Genomic DNA, 8433 nt, shown 5'->3' on the forward strand with positions numbered 1-8433 from the left:
AATGACTAAGCGCAAATAATCGTAGGTAAACTTCACAGTACATAGCAAATGCAATTTACAACAAGTGTCCGTTCACTGCTAAGAGCTGACTAGACGACCTTTCGCCATCTAAATCAGTTCTGGACGATGATTTGTAACCAAGTGAGTGAGAGCTGCTGTTTTGTCTCCCGAGTAGGCTTCTGTCCGTTTTCGTCCGACCGTCGGCGGGTTGTATTCGGCCGGCTATTGGCCAAGGCGATGTCAATATCTTCATCCTCAGATCCGACTGTGGAATTCGCTCAAGTGGCGAGTCTCTGGCACTAGCGCCAGCTCGCATCTACTCGCCTGTGGTGCTTTTGCCCTGGCTGTGTCTTGTTCGGACGACACAGCTAATATGGCATTCGCGACTTTGTAATGAAGAGAGATGGCGTGCATGTGACGTAGGTGGCACTCTGCCATCTTATTGGTCAGCGTTCAAACGCACATTCAGAATATCTGTCACGCTAGGTATTGCTCTGCACATTCCGAAAGACTCCCCAACGTGCTTTTCCCACGTTGTCACGTTGGAAACAGGATAGCCTTATCGTTCAACGCTAGAATGCACGACCCGTGTGCCGATGGTTTCACCGCAGGGGGGTGCGCAAGACGAATCATGCGACATGTACTCCCAAACACCTGCTGGCGGACCTGGATGGTTTCTAGGCCCTGCTACACCTACGCTATAAAATCAAATAATGGTCACCAGCCCCTCTCAGAACCGTGAGACAGCTTTCAAACATTTCCTTCCTGTATACCATTACTCAGTGCCCTGAAGGCATCTGATTTCCTTCAAAAGCTTCCAAGTCCGACCACTGACTTGGACAAAGGATATCTCAATCAGTCAACACTCCGTCACCACCTCTTCTTTAAACAACGCAGGAACACTGTCTAACGTGAAAGAAGGTATACACATTACACAAAACTCCACACTTCAAGTTTATATTGGAGCACATTCAGTTTGTCTTAAGGACGCCCTTATATAATTATATGAATTAATTGAGTCGCCACGATGGGCACCTCCAGTGCGAACTCACAATATCGTTCGACTTCTAGTGAGAATCTAGAAATTAACGAACGAGGAAGACATGGACGTGTGCTGCTGATAGGTGGCCTAGCTTTGGGTCGGCTGGGTAGGGCGTACCGAAATAGTCCCAGAATTTGCGATAACCACTGTCGCAGAACGATGTCAAACTACGAATGCCACAATGCGATCTGCTTATCCCGTCGTGCAGGGGTACATTATTGAATTGCAGTATAGAATCATCTCTGAACATTCTACACTGTACCCCATGTTGGCGGCGTGTTCTGTTTTTTTTTTCTTTATTGTTATTTTGCACCTCATACAAGATGGGCTGGCAGCGGAAACTTTTACTCATCTCTTCAGCCACAAGAAGTACAATAAAAGGGTAAACCAATGATGACAGAAAAGTAACACAATGGCGGTTAAAAAACAGTAGATACAATAATTAAAAGACATGAAGCCGTTCACACTCGACGAAAAACAAGAAAAGTGTCGGAACTGTGCACAAACACTAATGATTTAGACGACACACGTGAACGAAGGAGCAAAAAACACTGAATCGCAAACACGACGAAAAAAACGGATGGCGATGATCTCCGGCGCGCGAATGTCCACTTAACGTGTGCGAGTCCTGGGACCTGCCAAGACGGGAAGAAGGTGGTTGGGGAGGGAGAGCAGAGATGCCAATGGCAGTGGCTCTGGCTCTGAGCACTATGGGACTTAACATCTTAGGTCATCAGTTCCCTAGAACCTAAAACTACTTAAACCTAACTAACCTAACGACATCACACACATCCATGCCCAAGGCTGGATTCGAACCTGCGACCGTAGCACCAATGGCTGAGGAGATGGGGGCTGGATTGAAGGTATGGAGGTAGGGGAATCCTGGGGGAGGAGGGGGGAGGGAGGGAGGAGGGAGGGAGGAAGGAGGGAAGGGAGAGAGGGTGCCCTGAGGAAAAACACAGGAACTTGGAGGGGAGGATCAAAGTTGATAGGAGGGGTAGATGGAGGGGGGGGGGAGGAGGGCATCATCAGGGAGGGGGAGCTGGCGGAAGCCACCTCAGGAGAGAGTAAGGAGAGTGGAGAGATTGAGAGCAGGTGGGACGTGGAAATACAGCAACGGCAGAAGACAGGGGTGGGAGAGGATGTGAGAGACAAGGGGGTGAGGGGGATCTAGTTTACTAGAGGTGTAGAGGATCTGTATTCGTTCAATGAAAAGGAGGAGGTGGGAAAATGGGATAAGGTCATACAGGATCCGGTTGGGGAGGGGAGACGGATGCGATAAGCGAGGTAAAGAGCATGGCGTTCGAGGATTTGAAGGGATTTGTAAAAGGTAGGAGGGACGGAGATACAGGCAGGGTGGGCGTAGCAGAGGATAGGGCGGATGGATTTATAGGTGCGGAGGATGGTGGAGGGGTCCAGACCCCATGTGTAGCCTGAAAGGAACTCGAGGAGACGGAGTTGGGAGCGTGCCTTGTCTTGGATCGTCCGGAGAGGGGGGGTCGAAGAGAGGCGATGGTCAAGGGGGACGCCAAGGTACTTAAGAGTGGGAGTGAAGGCGATAGCACGGCCATAGATGGTGATATAGAAGTCGAGGAATGGGAGGGAAGGGGTGGTTTTGCCTATAATGATCGCCTGGGTTTTGGAAGGATTGATCTTGAGCAACCACTGGTTGCACCATGTGGTGAACCGGTCCAGATAGGATTGGAGAAGGTGTTGGGAGCGCTGCAGGGTGGGGGTGAGGGCAAGGAAGGTGGTGACATCGGTGTATAAGAGAAGGTGGATGGGGGGTGAAGGTGGCGGCATGTTCGACGTATACAAAAGGTTCATAAGAGGGGAGAGGACGGAACCTTGGGGCACACCGGCGGAGGGGAAAAAGGTGTAGGAATCCGTGTTATGGATGGGTGTGTTCTGTGTTCCACACCACCTAAAGCTTGCCTTTTCAGCAGCAGTCGGAGAAGCAGCAGGCAGCCCAAAGTCACTTCATCCTCACTGAGCTGCTCGAGGAGGTATATCCTCTTGCACTTTTAGCAGTCCTTCTAAGACCTCTCAAGACACAATAAGACCACACAAAAACTTGTGCCAAGTGTGGGATTTAGTAGGTGGTGAAATAGGAAATAATAAGGCACAGGAGTAAGTATAGTGGGGGGATAGGAGTCTCACAGGACAGAAATAGAAACAAGGAGTTTTCCGTAAAATTCAGCCCACATCCAAGTCCAGATACTCAGCGTTTACGGTTATTAGCAGCCTGGAAACAGTATTCTGCAGCTGTGGTCTAATGCATTTGGACTACTGATGGTTTAACGAACATGTGAACTTACAGATTATGTTGTTTTACGATGTTTGTATACGTGTGCTCGCACTGTACAACAACATCACAAGTGTATTTAATACTATTGACAACGACATAGAGATGTCTCAGTTTACATTACGTTGAAGTAGCCTCAAGCCACAATATGTAAGTAACACGGCTACACTGTTAAAATGTATAATCGGTACAACGCCGAGATACATTAATGAATCTGTTAAATAATTTTTTAAACATTGTGTATTTTTCAGCAGCATTTGATAATCGACTAAGGCCGAAATTGCAAAATGGTTCAAATGGCTTTGAGCTCTATGGGACCAAACATCTATGGTCATCAGTCCTCTAGAACGTGGAACTACTTAAACATAACTAACCTAAGGACAGCACACAACACCCAGTCATCACGAGGCAGAGAAAATCCCTGACCCCGCTGGGAATCGAACACGACCGAAATTGCAATAGTGTAGTAAAAACATATAAGAGTCACTGGTGTAAAGATGATGTCCTTCAAAAAATATTGGACATCGTCGGACCACAGCTCTAGCGTCATCCACAATTATCATTTACCGTCTCTGTATTAATCGACCAAGTCAGCAGTCTCGGAGCTCCATCCCGCAAACTGACATCCGCCCCCAGCACTGCACAAAGCAGGCACGTTTGCGCACTTGTATTGAACATTTTCGCGTTAACAGCAGTTATTAATGTACCACCATTTCACATTTGGAATGGCTTATCTGTCCCTCACATTAACCTGTGACCCTGAAATGTTAATCGCTCAGGTATGTTACCTAGACAAATGTTTTCCTGACATTTCGTTAGTCAACATTAACAATTTCGTGGTGCTGTTACTTTTTGCCATCAGTGTGTATAGCTGCTATACTTCGTTCATCGTAAGAATAAACCTGATATAAACAAACAAAAACGCGATAATTGGTCAGCAATCGTAGCACACAAACTCCTGTGCTGTTACGCTCTTGGACGTAGTCCTATCTTATTACTACGTTAATGTAAAATATAATTCAAGATGTTCTAATGCATTGACAGCCATCGACGTTTTCCTTAGTGATGCACTAGTTATGTAGTTTTTATTTCAAAAATCATGCACAGTCGCAGTACGCTTATTGTTGAGCTCTGATTTTCACAATGTAAATACGTAGTGTGAAGATGGCGTAGGGTGCTTCCTGCTCCGTCGTGAAACTCGAGTGTCGAACACCATTAGAAAGTGGCTAGAAACGGATTCTTCTCAACGTTTTTAACAAGTTTATAGAGAAAAATATACGGCTCTAGCGATTCGGAAGATTGTAGAAATGACAGCTGAATTTACTGGTATTTAACTGTGAAGCGTTCTGCGAGTGCGTAAAGAAAAACAGAATACCGGTTAACTTTCCATACAGGGGGAGTATGGAAGTCTCCCCGTTTTGTGTCCACGCATCCGGACTTCAACACCTGGCTTCCTCCCCTGGGAGAAAATATGCCTTTATGTCACGCTTATGCCACACTTACGTGGAGGTGCCATCCAACCTTGAATATACGACTCTTGGCTCTGAGCACTATGGGACATAACATCGGAAGTCATCAGTCCCCTAGATCTTAGAACTTCTTAAACCTAACTAACCTAAGGACTTCACACATCCATGCCCGAAGCAGGATTCGAACCAGCGACCGTAGTGGTCGCACATTTCCGGACTGAAGTGCCTAGAACCTCTCGGCCACCGAGGCCGGCTATACGACTCTTAAAAGCTATAAGGATTAGCCTGCAAATTACGTAAATACTGATATGATGCTGTTCAGTACACTGTTCCCAGTTATCACCAGATATATACTCTTATACCCGTTACACACTGAATAAAGGATAGACGAAAGTAACGATACATAATACATAAAATTGTACATACCGTACTATAGAAAGCAGTGTCTACGTTGGTTATTAAAGACAAAAAAATGGTTCACTTCAAATGGCTCTGAGCACTATGGGACTTGACCTAAGTCCTCTATAACTTAGAACTACTTAAACTTAACTAACCTAAGGACATCATACATATCCATGCCCAAGGCAGGATTCGAACCTGCGACCGTAGCGGTCGCGCGGCTCCAGACTGTAGCGCCTAGAACCGTTCGGCCGCACGGGCCGGTTATTAAAGACACCTTGTTTATTTATTTACACATCAAGTTCCGTAGGACCAAATTGAGGAGGAAATCCACATGATCATGGAACGTGTCAGTACTTGAAATTACAACATAAAAGTATTAACAGACAAAAATAAAATGCTTACGAACCCGAACACAGTCAAGTTATAAGTTTAAGTAAACGCAACCAACAATACAACAAGAATCAGCTTAATTTTTCAAGGAACTCCTCGACAAAATAGGAGTGCACCATGAGAAACGCTTCAGTTTCGATTTGAAAGCGTGTGGATTACTGCTAACATTTTTGAATGCTTCTGGTAGCTTATTGAAAGTAGATGTAGCACCTTTCTGCAGAAGAGTTAAAGAAGTCCGATCCAAATGCTGGTTTGACTTCTGCCGAGGATTATTGAGTGAAAGCTGATTCGTGGGAATAAGCTAATATTATTAACAAGAAATGATGTGACCGAGCGAGTTGGCGCAGTGGTTAGAACACTGGACTCGCATTCGGGAGGACGACGGTTCAATCTCGTCTCCAGCCATCCTGATTTAGGTTTTCCGTGATTTCCCTAAATCGTTTCAGGCAAATGCTGGGATGGTTCCTTTGAAAGGGCACTGCCGATTTCCTTCCCAATTCTTGCGCTCTGTCTCTAATGACCTCGTTGTAGACGGGACGTTAAACACTAACCACCACCACCACCAAGAAATGACAGTAAGGAATATATATATATTGAGAGGCCAACGTTAAAATACCCAGACTCGTGAACAGGTGTCGACTGTGTGTCTTACGACAGTGTGATGATTTTTCGAGAAGTGCTGCGCGAGCAAAGGCTCCCACAATAAAGTACTTAAAATAGTATATGACCATGGCAACTTGCGCAGTTTTAAAAGGCAAACATCTTAGAAACTAATGTGAGACACTGGTTTCCAGTTCGAAAAAAGGAAACGAAGTAGTATAGTAACAGACAGAGATGATATTTCTCTGTGGAGGAGGCTTTATTTTCGTCAGATTCGCGGATTTAGAAGTGAGAAACCTAATATTTATTACCTTTTTAAAGCAAAAGCAAGCACTCCGTCTTCAGGCCACAAGTGGTCCATTGGGACCATCCGACAACCGTGTCATCCGCAAATGAGGATTCCGATAGGAGGGCCTGTGTTCAGCACACCGCTCTCCCGGTCGTTAGGATAGTTTTCTTTGACCAGAGCTGTTACTATTCATGCCGAGTAATTCCTCAATTGGCGTCACGAGGCTGAGTGACCCCAAAAAATGGCAACAGAACATGGCGGCCCAGACGGTCACCCACGCAAATGCTGGCCACTCCCGACAGCGCTTAACTTCGGTGATCTGACGGGAACCGGTGTTTTCACTGCGGCAAGGCCGTTGCCTATCGCCTTTATAAGACTCTGACTAATGCGCGACGTATCACACGAAAATAATGGACTGATGCAACAGTTACAGACAAGAAGCAAGCTTTTGTTGCACGTCTATCACAAAGAATAAACAAAACTCGTTGGGAAAAGGGAAGAGGTTAGTTATTGTGCATATAGGTAGCAACTGCGGTTTTGTGGAACCTGGTCATTTAACTTTTGAGTCTAAGAAAACAGAAGATTATCACGGAGAAATGACTCCAACATTGTAATTGACAACGCATCTTATAAGAGCGTGAAACTTATCACAGCACAGGCCGCAGAAATCTTGGAAAAAGTAAGACGTTTTAAACTGGTCGGTAGAAAATGACCCAATGTCGATCCTACTGCAATTAAAGTTGAATTGCAGCAACAGGCTGAACATTATACTGTAGACCAATATATTGTTGACGAAGCTGCTAACTCTGCAGATCACACTGTCGTTAGGTTATCACCATGCCACTATAATCTGAACCCAATAGGACTGATCTGGAGCAAGTTTAAGTGGTTTGTCGCCAGAAACAATAAGACATTTAAGAGGTGAGACGTAATGCACGTAGCTTTGTCACATGTAACTATCAGACACTCTCGGCATGCATAACAATACGTCATTAAAGAACAAGAGAAAATATGACTCATGGATGGATTCATGGATGCTGTTGTTGATCGCCTCTTCATTAACGTAGCAGATGACAATTTTAGCAGTTCTAAGATGGAAAAGTATTCCTCGGATTCCGTATGGAAGGAGTACGGGCACCATCAGACGAATGACTATAAGTAATACCTTCAGTGCATTCAATATTTAACTAAATCGTGAAATCTCTTGAATACTCTCTTACGTTACTCACCCTGTGGCTCTAATAATTTTGAAGTTGAAGTTCTTTTGTACGTGTTTGCTTTAACAATGCATGTGTTTGTGGGTGGGGTCCGCCTTTAGCAAAACACAGTTTTGTTTCTTATCCCAAACATGTTTCATTGCAGTTGCAGCATCATCAGTGGGCTTCTACTTTATGGCTGTTAAACATAATGTTCTTTATTGTCTACACACATCCAAATATTAGTTTTTAACTTTCAATTACAAATTTTTGAAGGACGCATAAAATTGTGTAATCATACATTCCTACTACAAAGTGTGCTTTTGTGGGTGGGGGGAAGAGAGGATTTTTTTTTTTTTTGAGTTCGGTTGTGTGTATGTGTGTGTGTGTGTGTGTGTGTGTGTGTGTGTGTGTGTGTGTGCGTGTGTGTCAGAGAGAGAGAGAGACAGAGAGAGAGAGAGAGAGAGAGAGAGGAGGTGGGGGGGGGGGGAAGAGAGGATTAATTTATATTTAGTTCTGTTGTGTGTTTGTGTGTATGTATATGTATGTATGTGTGTGTGTGTGTGTGTGTGTGTGTGTGTGTGTGTGTGTGTGTGTGTGAAGGGTAATGTGGTGTCCTATCGGTTGGTGTTATGTAATTATTCTGTGAGGGCAGAGAAAGAGAGTTGCATTGCAGAAAGCTGTTGATAATTTAGGGTAATTTAGGAATATTCATCACTCTTATTTTGATCTACAAGAGT

The 8433-nt window shown here is 44.8% G+C and overlaps 1 pseudogene; it reads right to left on the reverse strand.

Moving 5' to 3' along the window:
* Positions 1–6739: 6739 nt before the first annotated feature.
* On the reverse strand, positions 6740–6857 carry LOC126268396 (5S ribosomal RNA; annotated as a pseudogene).
* Between the last annotated feature and the right edge of the window lie 1576 nt (positions 6858–8433).

This window comes from Schistocerca gregaria, chromosome 4 (genome assembly GCF_023897955.1).
Source record: "Schistocerca gregaria isolate iqSchGreg1 chromosome 4, iqSchGreg1.2, whole genome shotgun sequence".
Lineage (NCBI taxonomy): Eukaryota > Metazoa > Arthropoda > Insecta > Orthoptera > Acrididae > Schistocerca > Schistocerca gregaria.